The sequence below is a fragment of the Zophobas morio genome, unplaced genomic scaffold (genome assembly GCF_036711695.1).
Source record: "Zophobas morio isolate AGI-343-1 ecotype UQ-CSIRO unplaced genomic scaffold, CSIRO_AGI_Zmor_V1 ptg000009l, whole genome shotgun sequence".
Lineage (NCBI taxonomy): Eukaryota > Metazoa > Arthropoda > Insecta > Coleoptera > Tenebrionidae > Zophobas > Zophobas morio.
Window position 1 is genome coordinate 2086596 of NW_026972114.1, and position 20297 is coordinate 2106892.

Sequence of the window (20297 nt, forward strand, 5' to 3'; positions counted from 1 at the left end):
TTGATTTCTCGATTATTCGATTTTTCAAGTTCTCGGTTTAGATTTTTTGGTTTTCCAATTCTTCGATTTTTAAATTGTTTAATTTTTAGAATGTTCAATTTTTTGATTTATAGATTTTTCAATTTTTCGGATTACCGATTTTCTTCATTTAAAATGTTTCAATTTTTCAATTATTAAGTTTTCGATTTTTCAATTTTGGTGTAATTTGAAAACGTGATCAATAATACATTTAGGCGAATAAACTAATAGACGGGCTTGATAACCCTTGTTTGCTCTACGGTGTCTAAATTGTGTTTGAATAATATATTAATTATCTCGAATATTAAAATTAATATGTCAAAATAAGACGAGAAATGATTATTCTGTGCTGAAGGTATGTTGTGGGCCGCCTGTCATAAATTATCATTATTCTTCATTATCGGCTTACGATGTTTTTATGACCCACGTCCGGTAGTCGTCTATCCCAGCGCGTCAAGTAGATTTAAAGAAGAATTGCTGGTTGCGTTTAAGGCAACAAATGGCGCCCAATTCAAACTTGTCTCTCGTCTAGCGTTCCCCCTTGAACATGGGCATGGATAAGTTTTCGTACTAGTTAAAGTAAATTGTGAAAATGAATATCTTGTTTATTTGTTAAACGTAGCAAAAGAACTAATTTTAAAATCATTAGAACACCACCAAAATGTGAGAAGGATTGTTTTATTATTTTTCCTGGACTCATCGGTTAGGCGGAGAGTTATTAATTCGTTATTTTGTAGATACCCCGTATATGCAACCAAACATATCACTGAAAGTTGTAATATTAGATGAACGTGAATTTGAAATAACATACAACAACATTTCAGTACTATTTTTGTAGTAGATTATTAATAAATAAGAAATCATCATAACTATATTTAAATGTATGTTTTAGACTAATTTTTATCTTGTTCATGGTGTGGGCGGTTGCATAAGCAATTTTCTTAATCCGTGATTCATACAATATGGCATACGTTGTGTCCGCGTTTGCGCGTTGGTTGTTTTGCGGGTTCAAGTTCCAGTACCTCAGTTTCAACGGTTTCAACAGTTTCATGTTTTAGTTATAGAATACGTGTGAGTGCGTGGTTGTGTTTATGCTCGTGCGAAGAGGTTAGGGTATTGTGTTTTTTTTGCATTGTTTAGGTGTTTGTTTGATACGGTATTCGTGTCTCTGTTTGTGTTTCCGCGTTACTTAAACTGCACCAATGTTTTCTGGTCCCTGCCAATATTGAAACGGAGATGAAAATGATGGGTGTCTTGGAAACAAAAAATGTGGCTTGCCTTTTGTCATCAGTAATCACATGTGGTAAGTGTTTAAAATTCATAAATCCTGTTTTTAATACATTTCTGAGGCATTACTCTCAATAAGAGGAGAAATGTTCCCAGTAAAGGTTCTGTTGTTATCAAATGAATAAATAATGTAAGGGTGACCAGATTTCATTTTGTTAAAAAGAGGACACGAATCTCACGGTCATATTTAAACGCTATTTTTTTTAAAGTCCACCAACGTTGCAATTTCTTACAAAAATATAGGCAGCAACTGCGCTAGTGATTTTTAAAGGAGAAATAAATTAAAAAGAGGTTAGATTTTGCTGCTTCTGGCTTCTGTCAAAAGTCAAGTGTTGTCTTCCTTTATATACCGGGTGTCTGGAAAATGGCGGATTAACTCTCCGCTACGCTCTTAACAATCAACTGGTGAGTCTGGGAAAAATAGTAAAAAAAATCTTTTTCACATTTTGGTGGAGTTATAATGATTTTAAAATTGGTTCTTTTGCAACATTTAACAACTAAACAGCTCATTCATTAGCACAATAACTAGTAATAAACCTTTTAGATAAACAGGAAGTAAAAAACAATTTGAAGTTTTATTAACTTTATTGATAATAAGAGGCATATCTTATGTAATTACATCAAGTAGCATAAATATAACAGAATACATTGTAATTATAACTAGTAGAAATAATTTTTGGATAGTGATCAAGAATATGGTGACCAGATTTCTCGCCAATGCTGTACACAAGTTTGTTGGTATATAGGCCCAATTCTGAATCAAACCTGTTAAAATTTAAAGGTTGTTAAAAAATAAACAGCCAATCAGATTTACGAATTTAACTCGTTACTATGGAAATTTGCAATTTAACACCCTTTAAATTTAACAACTTTGATTCAGAATTGCCCCTTATGTCAGTCCAAAATATTTAAATATTTCACAATTAAATTTTATTTCAAAAATTATAAAAAAGAAGTAACAAATTATTTATCTATGTACCTATTACAAATATTTTCAGCGGAATGAAGTTTTCTAAGTATATAATTGGTTATTTGTCTCAATCTTTTAAAAATTCCTCACAATTATTATTTGCCATATTCCTTCGAACGATTAATAAGTTTCTACATTCAATCAAGATTTCTCGTCAGCCCATATATTATTCACCATAGAAAAAAATTCTTTCTGTAGGAGCATTAGTACGCGATAAACACAATGCATACTCGACTATTTGTAAAAGATTGGGAAATTCAATAGACTGAGCAAATCAGTGGGCATATCTTGATCTTCCCAGTTTTTGATTTTTTCTTGTGTCACATAATTTTTAAGGAAAGTTACTTCGTCAAATAAAATATTTTCATTAATTTATGTGTAAGAAAATATTCCAAAATTGAAGATACACAATATTGAATTGAAGTCCAATCAATAATTTTATTTAATTCTGTCCATTCTAAAAATTTTAAATCAGTAAATTGTGTTGTCCATAAATTTAAATAGTCTAAACAGTTTTGATAAAACAATTTAATATGATTAATAAAGCACTGTTTGTTCAGTTGGCCATTCTCACAAAGCCTGTTCAGATCCTTTTTAATAATTAGGGATAAAAAGTTTCATCTCGTCTGACTGTTAACTTTAGAATAAGTTTATTTATTTCACTTGAAACTTGTACAGCAGTACTTTTGTTATGTTCATTTCAGAGGTTTCATTCTCCAAAAAGTTTTTTATATATACAGTTCACTTTTCTGTCGACAGAAAGTAAGATTTTAATGGTTCAAATAACTTAATAATTCTTGCAACAATATGGTAATAAATAACGACCGGTAATTCACAGAAATAACGCTAGTCAACTAGTGTCTAGTCACTCTAGTAGTAGTTACAATGTAAATCAAAAAAGCAGCCTGCGTTATCGACTAATATCAAGCAGATCTTTAACGTGTTAGGATTCTGTATTCTTTAGTGCAGAGTGTTTTTTTTTTGTCTTCACCTGTACGTGTAATTCATAATTACAGAGCAAAAATGCGTAATTTGTAGTATCAGTGCTGTACATTTGCTGTACAGATGTTAATGCTGATTGATTCAGTTAAATGCTGGACAATACAGCAAAAATCCGTACGTCTGGTCACCCTAATCAATAACGGAAGTTTCTGAAAAACTGATAAAATTAAACAAAATTTTGTAACGATATAATAAATTAAGCTTAATAAACCACAGTTACTACTTATAAAAAAATTACAAAAGTAAAAAAAAGAATAATAGTATATTATATTGCTAGGAGTAGAACGCATTCTTAGAAAATATTATATTTTTATTTATTTTGCAAAGTAATGTTAAAAATACAGGATTGCAATGTGCAGTTTTGAATATCTACTGCTAGCTACAGTATCGATATTCATAATTTTGTTGGTTTGTCCGAAGACAGGATTTGCCGAATATTAGTTGAGTTAGACTTCAATTCTGACAAAAAAAGTGCTAGGCTTACTATTGCTCTGATTCAACTGTGCAAAAGACGTGCTAGGCTTAAATTGCTCCAATTCAACTGTGTAGAAGAGCTTGCCTCATTAATGGGGGCAAGAATTTTTGATGTTGTCTGTGTTTTGTTTATTATGGAGTCTTCTATATAACCTTCCGCTACATTGGTGCATTTCCATCTTCCGTGCCTCTTTAGGGGTGTTATATCGCCACCATTATCTGCTAGAAATGTTGCAGAAGTTCTGCAAAGGCAATGGCCTGTATAGTCACCAGGATTTGGTAGTTTCAAAAACGATGCAATTGTTCTAGGTACACTTGAAATTTTATGGATTCCCATCACAACATTGTGACATTTCCCGTTTTGAAATTTAAGAAAAAAATCGGCATATATTTGTATCTGTTGGGCGAAGACTGATATATTGTCTGTATAAATTTAAATAAAAGTCTCCAATAATTGTAAATGAACGAGATTGTTTGGTTTTGCTGTTGGGAATTTTGACTAAAATCAGGGTTCCTAAATCGTCAACATCATTTTCTCTCATTTGAACAAGTTCATCACAACGGCAAGCCCCCATTACTCCAAACGTTAGTGTAACCTAAGAAACATAACACTGAATTGCGTTTTTAATGAAACGTGTTACCCATCTTTGTGGCTAAATAAATTTGATTTGGGGCTTCTTTCAAAAAGTCATTAAATTGTTGTTTTGTGAACACTTTAGATTTTTTGGGACGATAACTTGTGCCCTGTCGCTTTAAAAATGCGAGCAATTTATTATATTTTCCAATGTCCACATTGTGTTTAACATTTAATTCGGTCTTAGTCATTCAGTATTGGACTCATAGACTGGAACTCTTCAGTTTTTTTCTTTCAGTTTAGTAATACGTATTCAGAAATTATAAAACTACCCAACCGACAACATTGTACGAAAACTCAACCGACAAATCCGCAGATACCTTTTTAATGGGTTATTCTAGTGGAAAAAAAATAAAGGTTATGTGGTCTCTCTTTGACACTTAACTCACAAAACTAGAATAGCCACGCGCTTTAACTTAGCATTGCAATGTTTGCTCCCAACATAAACTATCAAAATATTGTACTTTGTGTTTACTCTGCCCTCCAAACCTGTGGCATGCGGAATTAAATTTGGAAGCTACAAACGAGATAATGTAAATAATCAATAATGCAATAGAAAATTCTAATAAACTTGCAAAGTTATGGGTTAATAAAGTAAAACATCTACAATATTGAAAAAAAAAACATTTTTATTGATGTTTAAACAAAATGAGATTAGATATTATCAGTGCTGGCTGTAGCAGTAGTAGCAGCACTTCCTAGGTTCTCCTGCAGATATTGCTTTAACCTTTCATTAAATCTCATTCGCGTTCCTGCATTATTTGGGATAATTTCTGTTAATAACTCTTTTGTTAACTTGGGTAAAAATCGATGGTTATTCCTTTTGCTACAAAATAATACATAATAGCGTCGGTAAATAATATACACATTAATGTGTACATTGACTTAGTATATATCCCTAAGTAATAGGTAATAAGTTCAAAGTTGTTTCCAGCAATGTCCTCAAAAAAAAATTCTAACTGATCAAACGAATATCAGAACCTTGTAACAGAATAACTACGCAAGGGACCCACGGATAAACTTAAAAACATTGATGACACAACAGTGCTGATACGCAAAAAATCGTGAGCCCTTTGGATGCCAGACACACTGGAAGTCTTTATTGGATGTACTTATTTTGAAATACAGATGTAAGTTTTTGTAATTCCGAGTTACATAATAATTTTTCAGCACGCATTCAGCAGACGACTGGTAATGGCGGTTCATTCACTACCCAGCTCTTTTTTAACTCAAAGGAAATATTAATTTCTCAACAGCAGTAATTATTATTTCTCAGAGGAGTAAAACTGTCTTGGACTAAAAAAATTATTCTTCTGTTTTACACCAACCAAATGCGCAGGTCTGGAAAAAGCACACGCTTTTTTGGTCAGGTGGAGATAAATATTATTTCATCTTGAATTTAAAATAGGAACCAATTAATTATTTCTTTCTTCCACTGAGTTTTCTGTTAATGAGTACATTTTATTGTAAATTTAAGAAAGAAAATTCCACAAACGAAAACTAAATAATTGGTTTAAATACAGACTATATAAACACTCAGATAATACTAAGTATTTAACTTGAAAAGAATGTATGAAATTCGATTAAAGTAAAAACGCTGAACTTACTTATTTTTGTTTTAAATTGAAAGAAAACCACTACTTCACGTGAATTTAAGTTAATATATATTCCATACATTAACTTAAATTATATATATAGTTCTATACTTTTTTTCTCATATCAAAAAAATATTTTCAAGTAAAAATTGTACACTAAAGTAGAAAGACATTTTTATGTGTGTGGTGCTAAATGTTTGCACTGCCAATTGAACTTTCATCATCCCTTTTTTATAATTGAAATGTCGTCTTCTTAACTTTGTAGCAGAGTGCAAACCATCATTTTCTTGTAGTTCAATCAGTTATATAAAAAAATTCCAGTTAATACCGTGTCCATTTTTATCATACAAAATATCCCAATCCCTCAAAGTATTTCTAATTAATCTTATCATATGACAGACATCAAGCATGATAAAAATCGGATCCCCAGTTGTAGGATGCAATAAATGTGTTACTAGATTATTGGCACAAGAAAAATTAGCTCCTAGAACTCTTGCCATAGAAAGATTAATTGCCGCACCATCGAAAATGAAATATGTTACTGTTAAATGATCAACGATGTCTTCTTTTATAATTGTTACAAATCATTGTGGTCTAACTCAATTTCTCGGTGGCTGTGCTTGGTTGTCTCCCCCAGCTCATCGCCCAAAAACTGATGCAATAACTAACTATACATTGTAAAAGAAGGGACCCGGGTGGGCTAGGTAGCTTCGTGCTTGCCCGCTACACCTTGGGTCGTGGGTTCGATTCCCGCCTGGCTCTGGGTGTTGTGTATGTCCCCCGTTCCCCTGTAATTGGGCCACTAGTCTGTAGGGGAACTTAATCAAATAAAAAAAAAAGAACTCTACCTATTCATAGACTATCCGGTATGCAACTGGTCACACGATTCTACCTGATACAATAATACTTAATTATACCATGGCATCCCCCTTTCTTTAAAGAAATAACTAATTTCTGCGTAGCACAGAAAAATATCTAGAAGAAAAACTAAACTATTTACAATTATTTACAACAGTATACATGATAATCACAATACTTTTTCGGTGCTTGTCTTTGCCTCTGAGGTCTCTGGACAACATTGGGTGGTTCTGGAGGCTCTAGAGGCGTCTCATTACAAATTAAGTTGTCTTCTAATAAGCAGTTGAACAATCGGTTTGTACAGGCCAATTTCTTCCTTCAAATCAGTAATAATTTGACCCATTTCCAGGTAGCCGATTTTTATGTTCATGTCTTTAAGTTGATTTCTGATTTCTGCCAATTCTGAAGTTTGTCTTGCCATTTGATTTCTGATTTCTGCCAATTCTGATGTTGGTCTTGCAATTTGATTTCTGATTTCTGCCAATTCTGATGTTTGTCTTGCCATTTGATTTCTGATTTCTGCCAATTCTGATGTTTGACTTGCCAATTTTGATGTCAATTGACCTATTGTTTTCGCTATGTGGTGGTTGTAACTTCCTGAATAATTGCATCTTGGAAATCGTATGCAACTGCTTTTAGGTAACTGCCTAAAGGTAGCTGCCAACATTATTCCCTCCCTACAATAAAAAAGGAAAAGGTATTTGATATTGAAGCTATAAACTAAAACTTGTTGTGAGCAAGAAAATGAAAAGTAATAAAAGCAGAAGCTAAAGGACAAGGCTGATAAATTTTATGCTCAAACAGTAATTATACGTTTTTTTTATTACACTTGTTATGCATTTAAATTTTTATTACTCATGTCAAAAAGTTCAAGCGACATTGTATTCCATGATTTTTGATCTGTAGCAATCTCACGATGAAATGGCGGTTCAGTGGTTGCTGTAAACTTATTTTGGTCTGGATTTTAATATTTTTGTCTTGTAAATATATTTTGATAATGATTCATTATCTTTTGTTTCTACAACCAAAGTTAATATTCATATACCGGACAAAATTGTTTAATACCTAAGGTGTTTGGTTGTTTATCAACATTTTTTTAAATAAAATATCATTTTTATCTACTATGTGTTATAAAATTATCTATCTTCATTTTTAATTATTAATATTTCATTACTTGAGTAAATTTTTTATTTACAATAAATACAAGAAATAACTAATATTAGAGAAAACAAAATTGTAGCAGAATATTACACACCATTAAAAATCAGACAGCCATCTGAACTCCAACAACTTAAAAATAGTTACAAATCTTTTACTCTTGATAAAAAGCTAAATATACCAAAAAATATCAATGAAGTAACTCAAATGAGAAATCGTAATTTTGCTATTGAATATCTCAATTCGACTGTAAATAAAAAAACTAACAAAGACAGAATTTTGCAAATCTAAAAATATTTCTAGAAATTCCCTAAATATGGGACTAAATTCAGTTGGAATTAAGATTGCATGTAAGACGAGAACAAATGAGAATAAACGGGAACAATCCGGGACAAAAGAGAACAAATCGGAACAATTGAGAACAAAAGAGAGAAAAAATAAAATAAAAAATAAAAAAATATTCGATAATGTAGAACATAAAGCAGGTAGTCGTAAACATATAAGTTTAGATGAAGAAGCAGATAAATTACTTAGTAAATCTTTAGAAACTTTTCAGTCATAAATGGACAAACTAGTTTCATACATTCCCAACGATGAGAAAGAAAAATGGAAAAAAGATTTAAAACCTATTATTACTGAAGTAGACAGATTAGAAGATGAAGCAAAAATAGTTGGTTTCAAACAAGAAGTAGTAGATAAATATATTGCAAGAAAAACAGCTAATTTATTCCTTGAACAATTAATTATAACAGACTGTGAACTAGAATCCGCTAATAATAAAATCGATAAATTGGAATATAAATTAGACAACTACAATAATTATGATCCTAAGAAATTAGCAGAATTAAGAAACAAAACAGTAGTAATACCATCAAACATCGATGATGTAAAGAAAAGAACTCTCAAAATATTTGAAAGACATACTAAAAATAAGAGAGGAATAAATGAAAAAACTCAAAAATTGTTCTTCTTAAAGCTGTCAGTTTATTCCTGTGTTTGTCCACAAGTTTTTCTCTTGCTACTTCGGGTTTATTAAATTTGGAACTAATTTTTTTGATGGGGCTTACGAAATAAGTAGTTTTTTTTTCAGTAGGGATGATCTTTGTAATTTCATCGGCAATGCGCGACAAAAAATCGTTATTCAGTTTGACAGATTTGTTCAAAAAATAAGAAATTACTATTTCACATAAGCTGTTTCGATCTCTATTAGTTACTGGGACATTCGTGTTGTGTTTTGTTAAAATTGCTCGCCCAATAACATCTCCCTCTAAGATAGCACTCAAATTAAAGTCGTGAATTTCTTGTGCAACAGACAAGAACGAAGAGTTTTGACCACAGTCACTATTTCGTAAATCTGTAACTGTTGAGGCTGACGCAATTCCTGTTTCTGTGCCAGAATTACTTGGACCAGGAGCTTGAGAATCAACGACGAGTAATATTGGTGTTGACCCATCAATTTTTTTAAATTTTGATTCTGGTTCAGTTTCATCAATACTAATGGGATTATTTTCAAAAATGGCTTGTTTCCTCTTGTTTGAAACTACCAGCTCATTTTCATTATGATATTGCTGCAACGAAAATAAGTACTTATTCCATACTAGTTAACAAAATTTTGTTGTAAAATGAAATTACTGACAGCTGATAGCACTTTTTAGATTTTCTTGTATATACTAAAAATAATGTTAAAGTATATAAAGGTTGTTACTGGCAATATACGAAATTTTGGTTACCTACATTAGAAACTTAAAAATACTGATAGTATTGTTCAGGAATGTTTCCCTGTATACTGATATCTACAGTTACCTTTGATTGGAATTCAAAACTTTAATCTAGCTGTCTAAAATTGGTAGTGGTCAGTTCAGTTAAAATGTGGTAACTTGAATCACGGAGGCAGTGGCAACGCTGAATCGTGGAATTTTCTGAATTTCTACTTGATAGATCGAGAGTTTGCTAGCCAATTCAGTGCTTGTTCAGCTTCATAGTAGATACTTACTATCTTAAAACGGCAATGCTTTACAGCTATATAAATACATACCTGGTTATTGTCAATGCAAGGATTTGAATTGATTCTTTTCACAGCTTGTTTAAACCGGATTTGGTCTCCAATTGCTGGAATAAGTAATTTAATGTGTTCTTCACTGATCAACGACAACAAATCAACTGAGTCAATATCTTGATCTGGAACAAGATTATACGGATACTTCAGTAAATCGTTTTGTACGTAGCAGCAGTAATAAAAAAATTAACTTTAATTGTAATCTAAACATGCAAAAATTGCCTTGTATTGAATTAAAATTTATAGCTCAATTACGGAGAATGTTTTGACCACGCAAAATCTGCATCCAACTTATATAAACAATTTTAAAAGTGCAGAATCCCGTGCGTCACAATTTTCAAGTGTACCAACTGTAGATTTGTTTACTGGCGGGACATGTACACTTCCTAGAATTTCTGCACTGTATCACCGGTTCGGTCCGGTTAGGAGAAATTTTATAATCGACACTTTGTTCACTTCGCTGATAATTCAACATTACCAGTATTACTATCTAGTATTTTCCACATGCGAATACACATCAATATAAGATATACGAAAATTGCCGTACACCATGCATGCTAACTGCATCAATTCTTCCATTACTAATCTAGTACATCATTTATGTACCTACCTTTAAATGTTTGCAAAATGTGTTGCAAGCCGTTTTGAATAAAAAAATCTTCCATTTTTTACACAGCACCAAACCATTTCCACATCTTTTGCCAATGCATGCGTTTTCATAACAAGTTTCACGGCGAACTGAGAAGCTGCATCATGATTGGTTAAAACATATCACGCGATGCACAGTCCAACTAAATATTTATTTGATTCAAATAAAATGCAATATTATTTTCGAAAAATATTTATCAAGTCTACATTTTTTTGAAGTAATGAAATCGTCACATTGTCCTAACATATTTGAATTGTTTCTGAAATTTAATTAAATATTTTTTTAGTGTGATACTTCATCGTCTTGGGCGAAAGATGGACAATTTTTTAAACACAAAAAAGCAAAGAATATAAGTCAAACAAACTCATTTATTCCTATCAAAAATATTAATTTTCATACAAAACTAATATTTTTCGCTCGAAGAAATGACATTCAAATAAATTAAAATTCTTATTTCAAAAAAGTGTTTTTCTCTGTGTAGGCACACGGTCGAAGGCCTTCGAAAAATCAAAATATGCCACATCAACACTTTTGCCCATATCAAGAGCCCGGGTCCACTCATCAAGGCAGCATAACATATTGGTATTTATAGATTTTCCCGGCCAAAAACCATGCTGTTCACATGGTATGATATTGCATTCCATAAGAAAATTCATCGTTTTATCGTAAATGATCGACTCCATAATTTTTACCACAACAGATGTTAAACTTACAGGTCGATAATTTGACGCATCAAATTTATCTCCCGCTTTAAAAATAGGAGTCACAGTCGCTGTTTTCCAATCAAGAGGTAAAACACCTGATTGAAAAGACTAATTTAATAAGTATGCAAATGGGACGAGAAAGATTTGTAGCACAACTTTTTAAAAGTTTGGCAGTAATTTTATCAGGGCCTGGAGATTTTGTGGATTTTAATTTAACAAGTTTTTCTAACACAGTTTCGTCAAGAAATTGTAGATCATTCAAGCGTGCTACATTTGAGGGAACATTCAGGACTGGTATGCTGTTTGGTTCATTTGTAAACGCAGCAGCAAACGTAGATGCGAAAATATCCGCTACCAAACTCTCGTCATCGACGACACAACCATCTGTATTTCTAACCTTTAGCTTTCTAACCGGAGCACCTAAGCTGGAACGGATGTATTTACAGAAATTCTTTGGATTTTTATCATCTGCAATACGTTTTTCATATGTGATCCTTGCCTGCCTGATTACAGAAGAGAGATGATTCGAAAACGATCGATGAGTTATATAATCAGTAGTATCTCCAGTTCTTTTAAAGTTCCGCCAGAGTGCCCGCTTCCTTCTATGTAATTGATTTGAGTATCTTGCTATTAATCCAAGATTTTGAAGATGACAATTTGCGTATTACCGTTGAAGAATATTCTGAAACTATATTATTTAAGCGGGTTTTAAACGTGCTCCAGTTATTTTCTACCGAAGAATTAGAAAGTAATTCAGACCAATCAAGTGTCAATAAAAATTGATTTATTGCTTCAAAATCGATGAACGTCTTTTGAGAGGTAGTAACTCTACGCTGTGATGTGAAACAAATCTGTAAATCGACTTTAAGTATTATGTGGTCGGATTTCTCGATAAAGCCGAGATATTGTAAATTCGCAAACAAGTTGTTGTCCGATGTTAATATTAAGTCAAGAGTTAACGGCTGCTGATTGATTCGGTAGCGAGTTGGTTGAGTAACAAGCTGAGTTACATGGGTTCCTAATATCATATCTATTAATAATTGGTACGATGGATTAGAAGAATGACTAACGTTTAAAGGCCATGTTAGACCTGGCATGTTAAAATCATCAAACACAAATACTTTGTCGTGAGACGTAAACAAATCCGAAAGAGCCTTAAACAAACTAATATCATCGTTAATATTAGAATCAGGAGCACGGTATACACATCCTATAATATACGTCAAATTCCGCTTACTAATTTTCTGAAAAATGGACTCGATACCGGTAATAGGAATATCCAATTCTGTTATTGAGAAATCAGAAAAAAATTTATGACAAACGTATATACATACACCACCCCCTCTTCCAGAACAACGGTCTTTTCGAAACATCGTATAACCATTTAAAGAAACTAAAGAATCTGGTACAGAAATATTTAAAATTGCCATGCTTAGTTGAATTTGCCCGTAATACATATGTTTCTCTTTCAACGTGATTTCATTATTTTTTACTTGCAGATAATCGTAATTTTTAATAAAATCCACTGCACCACAAAAAAAAGAAATATAGAAGATACTAAATTTAAGGGACAGGAAAGAATGCCTCCTGAAATTTCTAACTAGACGATTTTCTTTTATTTACTTGATTTGAGCGTTGTAAGTGTATGACAGTACCTTCCGCTAATGGATTTTAAGATTTCATTTGTACATTCCCTTTATGAACAAGTAATAATGGACAAAGGGAATAATTCCAAAACATATTGGAAAATCATAAACAAAAATAGAAATACGGCTAAAGAAAATATATAAAATGTAATATTGAGACCTTAAACAAACTCAACAGACATTTTACAACTTCTCTATAAGTGTACTGCTGATGTAGAAGGTGTGAAAGAATCTGGTACTATGGCTGGCAACCAAGTTTCAGACAACGCAAGAAATGTGGGGCTTTCATGACTAACGTAATCATAATAGTATATTTAGCCATGAGCGAGGCAATGTTTGAATAAACTATAGTACCAGTAAAATATTCACAGTTTGTATTACTGAATGCCATGACTAGGAAATAGAATTATCTAGAGCCGTTAAAGATGGCTCGTCACAAACATCAGTAGGAGAATGTACTATTTTTTCGTAAGCTCGTTTCAGTTTTTTACCCTAATTTTTTTTAGACGATTTTTAATACTTTTATGCGTCACTAGAGGAAAAATATCGTACAACATCGAAGATACACCTTCTATGTCAGCAGTATACTTATAGAGAAGTTTGAAATATTCTTCCTTTTGTTCTTTTGCTTTAGGTGTCCCAGGACTTGCACATAAACACTTACATTTTTTACAAGACGTTTGTTGTGTTCTTGGTGGAGGTTTACACGTAACTCCCTTAACATTTTTAATTCTCTCTAACAATTTATGCTTATTCTGTATATCATGCATTTTCACCATTTCCCCGTCGATGAACCGATGGGCCCTTATAATATTGCTTAGTTATTTCCTTAAACTGTGCTGGTTTTGTCGGTTCATCGTCCGGCTTCATTGGCTTGCAGTATGGTTACATTACACCTCCCTCGGGGGAGCACAAAAATAAAATTTTACAAAAATTTTTTTTTTCAATAAAGACAACACAAAACATACAAATGCAACAAAAATACAGTTAAGAAAAAATATAATCAAAATACATTTAAAACAAAGACAATACTAATACAGTAAAAACAACAATGTAACCCTCAACTGTAGTACATTTTTACTCTATTCTTATGAACTTCTTGTAACTTACCATCTATTCTTAGAACTATATTAGGCGAGTTGATGGCTACAACAACAAATGGTCCTTTAAATAGAGGATCCATTTTCTTACCCCCTTCATTTTTTAATAATACTTTATCTCCCACTTTATAATCTACAACTACAGTTCTCCTATCATAATTAAGTTTTCTCTTATGTTTAGCATTTAACAAATTTTCTCTAGCGTCGTTACATGCTTGTTGCAAACGATACTTTAACTCGATTGGATAGTTTTCGAAATTATATAAAGGATATCTTTTATTGGAGATATTTGACGGAATGTTGCAAGTCTTGCCGAAAACTAGTTCGAACGGTGTGTATCGCGTTTCTGTGTGAACAGTGTTATTATAAGCGAAACACCAGAATGGCACCCAAGAGCTCCATGTGTCAGGATGTTTGGCTATTTGCATTCTAAGATAAGCCCCTAAACATTTGTGAGAATTTTCGAGAGCTCCAAGTGTCTCGTGATGATATGCGGTAGAATGTAATTTCTTAATTTTTAGAAGTTTATAAATTTCCTCTAGTGTTGAAGTTAAAAATTCGGTACCATCCATTAGAGGCAACAAGCTCGCCGCGGTCCTTAAACTAAATTTTTCTCCCATTTTTACTCTAAGATTACTATTAATAATTTCTAAACTATCCAATTCTAAATCAGAATCATTTACGTCTGTGATTTCACGTAAATCAGCAACCTCTTTCAATCTACTTTCCAATATTCTATTGATTAAATCGAAAAATTTTAATATTAACTCTACATATTCCTTAACTTCTTTTTTCAAAGCATCATTATGTTCATGTTTGTTAAAATTGTCTCTAATGTCTTTAAAATCCGCATTTAATTTATTTATTTTGTTAACCTTACTACGTATCGCCTTGGGATCCTGACGTCTAGCAGATGAGTCCTTTCCTAGGTTGCGGTGAATGACCTTCAGCTCTTCATACATATGCCTAAAAGCGGTGCTGTCAGACATGACATTTTAGTGTTTGTTGCACCACACAGCACGGAAATGCCCATAACACTCCCGCACGTACACATGTCACCCAAAACCTTTTCATGAGACAATGCTCGAATTGCCCAGAAACACATTCACAACACTGCGCATTTCCACTGACTGTCAAAAACCCACATGTAGAGAACGTTAAACCTCCTCTCGACTGCGACAAATTTCTCTTCTGATTTTCGTCTCTAAGCGCTTCTTGCAGTATTTGTAAAGCACTGCCACCAACACCAAAACCGCAAATCCACACAAGGCAATTTGCACATAGTTTTTTACGGTCTGTGAATGAGAAGCATCTACACCATTATTTATGCCGCCACTGTAACCAGCTTGTGCAATTATGACCTCTTCTTTTGACTGATTCTGACCCATTTTTCCTTTTCGGTTTTCTAATGTGAAGCCTTGATGTCACTCTTGAATTTTCTTAGCCAGGACTGGCAGGAGCGCTATGAAATATTCTTCCTTTTGTTCTTTTGCTCTAGGTGTCCCAGGACTTGCACATAAACACTTACATTTTTTACAAGATGTTTATTGTGTTCTTGGTGGTGGGTTACACGTAACTCCCTTAACATTTTTAATTCTCTCTATTTAACAACAATTTATGCTTATTCTGTATATCATGCATTTTCACCATTTCCCCGTCGATGAACCGATGGACACTTATAATATTGCTTAGTTATTTCCTTAAACTGTGCTGCTTTTGTCGGTTCATCGTCCGGGTTCATTGGCTTGCAATATCGTTACATTACAAGTTGTAAAATGTCTGTTGAGTTTGTTTAAGGTCTCAATATTACATTTTATATATTTTCTTTAGCCGTATTTCTATTTTTGTTTATGATTTTCCAAAATGTTTTGGAATTATTCCCTTTGTCCATTATTACTTGTTCATAAGGGGAATGTACAAATGAAATCTTAAAATCCATTAGCGGAAGATACCACCATACACTTACAACGCTCAAATCAAGTAAATAAAAGAAAATCGTCTAGTTAGAAATTTCAGGAGGCATTCTTTCCTGTCCCTTAAATTTAGTATCTTCTATATTTCTTTTTTTGTGGTGCAGTGGATTTTATTAAAAATTATTATAAATTTATAAAATTTATAAAATTACGATTATTATCTGCAAGTAAAAAATAATGAAATCACGTTGAAAGAGAAACATATGTATTACGGGCAAATTCAACTAAGCATGGCAATTTTAAATATTTCTGTTACTTATTTTATATTGTACTCATATAGCACTGAGGTGTTGTTAACAATTGTTATTGCCAGAAATGATGTTTTCTCCAACCGCTTTTTCCATAAATTCCACTGTTTGTGAAAAACTAATAGGATATTGAGCATTATCAAGTAGTTCTTTAGCCGGTTCCAATAGCTCCAATACAGGTGTTAAGCTTTCAGTCGAATCAGAAGATCTGATCTTTTTAGCCTGTCTCCTGTTATCACTATCGTCAGAATTTTCGAGAAATCTGCCAGAAAGATCCAAAGGATTCTCTATAGGTACATCTTCCTCAGGTGCTTGTCGTTTGCCCATTATTTCTGGCACCGTTTCTGGCTGCTGATCAGACTCAAAAGACAATAGACTGACACCAGGACAGTCATTAGCGAAATGACCACTCATCTTACATTTGAAACAAACGTTGTCGTAACTTAAGAAAATCCGGCAGTTTGTGTTGTCATATTTTAGAACTAAAGATGACGCAAGATCTAGCGTCTCATTAGGCTGAATATAAGTTTGTCTCCCGAAGCTCAAAACATGATTGTATTTATTGTTTCCAATAGCCGCTCGCAGAAAAGACATTTGTGATAGAGTTGTAAAACCTATGCTTTTCACAAGATCCTCAAGAATGGAATGAGGAATCGATGGACAAACGTTCGAAAAGATAATTTTCCTAGCGGGGTTAATTAGTCGACGCACCGCGATCCGTTTATCTTGAATAGTGATAGCTGAACGCTCAGAAATAATTTGGTCCACATTCGAAACATCACTCAAATAAATGCATATGCGTTCATTAGACATACGAGAAGCAAAAACAACATTCTTTGGTGTGACTATATCACCTATAGCCACCACGTAATCGGTAAGTTTCAAATCTTTAATCGAAGTTAGTACAATGGCTTGTTCCTTAGTGGAAACTGAGACCTAGACGTCTCCATTTCTGGCAGGTTTATATCAAAAAGGTGCTAGTTAATTACACCTCCCTTCGTACAAGGGTACGTGCTGAACACGAGGCGAGCGCCACGACAAACCGCGGTCACTCGCTGCACCAAAGAAATCGCTATCAGCTGTTAAAAAGTATCAGCTATTCTGATAACGGACCGACAAATACTTTGATAAATGCCGACAAACGATATTTAAAAGGCAACTATGGCTAATAAAACATATCAGTAATATCCAATAACCACCAATATACAACTTTAAATCGACTTTAAACAAACAGTGTGTCTTTAATTTATTAAACTCACCCAAACACGTTGGAAAGTGAGGACCAACCAAAAACACACCCGCACAGTTCGACAGTCGGAGTTTGTTTAAGGTGTCAATATTACACTTTATATATTTTCTTTAGCCATATTTCTATTTTTGTTTATGATTTTCCAATATGTTCTGGAATTATTCCCTTTGTCCATTATCACTTGTTCATAAGGGGAATGTACAAATGAAACCTTAAAATCCATTAGCGGAAGATACCATCATACACTTACAACGCTCAAATCAAATAAATAAAAGAAAATCGTCTAGTTAGAAATTTCAGGAGGCATTCTTTCCTGTCCCTTAAATTTAGTATCTTTTATATTTCTTTTTTTGTGGTGCAGTGGATTTTTCACTATGCCTCATCAAGCGCTTCCCATTTTTCCCACCTAAATAAACATATATCAAAGTTCCTCTCTATGTACATGTTTGTATTGAATTCAGTATGCATCCGATATCATTATGCCCACAATTCAGTCTTATGAGGCGATAAAATAATCCAAGAATGGTTGGGTGGCGGGTTGACATCTCAGCTGATATGAACACTCAGGATGACATGTTATCAAAATGTAGGGATAAATGCAAAAATTACTCGTTTCGGGAAATATAGTTCACGAAGTTATAAAATAATTGTGTATGGATGCTTCAAACCACGAACAATGATTGTCTGATATTTTTGCAGTCTTCTCTGTGCTTATCGGAGGGTTTTCATTGATAAACACACCATATCTTTCAAATTTTGGTCCCGTTCGGGAGACTTTCTTATCCTGGGTAAAAATTTAACGATTCCACAAATTAACAACGTTGGTACATATATGGATGACACTTTATGTATCCTCGAAATAGTTTGGTGTACTAAGTTGCTAGCCTCATGTTTTTAAAAATTTGTAATCAAATTCATAAGTTGGCGTATTCGGTTGTCAGTATAGTCAGTTACAATATATGTCATGTAGATTGGATTGTGTGCAGTATTGTGAACTCCAAATAATAGTTTCGAAGTTAAAAATGTGGTCAGAAAACTGGCGAAAGCCAACCACATGATTTACAGTGTGGAATGTTTTTTCTCGACTAGTTAATTGATTAAGTCAGTCAGATTCGGTGTCAGCTTTTTCACGAAAAGTTCAGTTGCGTTCCACAAGTTTGGCACCCCTCACCAGTCTGACACACCGCATATTTTCGTATACCTTTCCCAATGTATTGATCAGACAGATTGGTCGATATTTTGTCTATCTGGTTTGGTCTTTTTGGTTTTTCTAACAAAATCAGTATGGTTACCTTCCAGCTCATCGGAACTCGATTTTCCTCCATATACTGGAGCTTTTCCGCTTTTCAGTTTAGCGCATGCATCTATTATTTCCTGTTCCGTGAGTATTGGTGTAACCTTTGCCGGAGTTGTCAATTTGACTATAGCTTGTTATGTAAAAAAGATTTATTTCTTGTTTTCGGTCTGTAGATAAAGAGCCGGTGCACCATATTTCATTTGCGCTCTCACGATTTTGTACGCATCGCCAAAGATGTCCTTTCTAGATCATCTGGTAGTTCGTCCCATTTCCCCGCTTTCCTTTCGACTATTTCTATCTTTAGTTTTTTTCGCGAGTTGATAGTCTTGGCGGGCACTCATTTCCGTTTCACTGTTTTAAGAGTTTGTTAATACTGTCTGACCACCAGTCACTTTTATTTTAGTATTCTTAAAATTGAAATTAGATTTAGCTTATTCTGCCTTATCCGTTATATTTAAGGATATAGGTGTTCCTACTTGCAAAAAAAATTTTCAGGGAACAGTGCAAAATCTCAGTCGTATAATGAAAGCTTTTATTTATCTACCTTCTAGGGAAAATATTTTGATGAATATTCCTATTTGTTTTAAAAAATACCAAAATGTAAGGATAATTTTAGACTGCACTGAGATAAAGGTACAAAGTCCCAAAAAGCTTTGCTGTAGAATTAAACTATATTCTCATTATAAGAAAAATCATACTGTTAAATCTATGACTGGTGTTACTCCTGCGGGTTTAATCTGTTACGTTAGCCGTTCATATGGTGGGAGATGCTCCGATAAAAGTATCTTTGAACAATCGCAACTTTGTACTCAGCTGACACCTTATATTGATGCAATAATGGTTGACAAAGATTTTCTTATTGATTCTGTGTGTGCTAATTATGGAATTAAAATAGTTAGGCCCCCTTTTCTAAGAAAGAAAAAGCAGTAGAATAAGCGCGAAGCGACGGAAAATCGCAATATTGCGTCCGCTGCTGTTCACATTGAACGAGCAAACGCCAGAATAAAAGTGTTTCAAATATTTAGGAAAAACTTTCCTCTTCATTTAGTGCCCATAGTGGACGACATTTTCACAACGATTTGTGGTATTGTTAATTTGAGTAGTCCTATACTAAGAAATGATTTATTTTTAAAATAAACTGTTTTTAATAAAAACATTTTTTTTATCAACTTGAACTTTTATTTTTTTTAAGGCAAATATAGTGTATCATATGTTGAAAATATTTTTTTGTCACACTTTCAATTAATCTTTTGGCAAAACATCCATGGAATGCTACCTCAATATGTAAATATGTTTCATACCTACAAAAATAAATAACAAAATCACATACATCTAAATTTAGCAATGCCATGCCAAACTGAATTTGCGCATAAAAAGCA

The 20297-nt window shown here is 33.1% G+C and overlaps 1 long non-coding RNA gene across 1 annotated transcript in view; it reads left to right on the top strand.

Moving 5' to 3' along the window:
- Positions 1-1212: 1212 nt before the first annotated feature.
- Positions 1213-20297, top strand: part of LOC135125748 (uncharacterized) — a 164810-nt gene continuing 145725 nt past the window's right edge. Inside the window, exon 1 of the long non-coding RNA XR_010279948.1 lies at positions 1213-1321. This is a non-coding gene — a long non-coding RNA (uncharacterized LOC135125748). The remainder of the gene's footprint in view (positions 1322-20297) is intronic.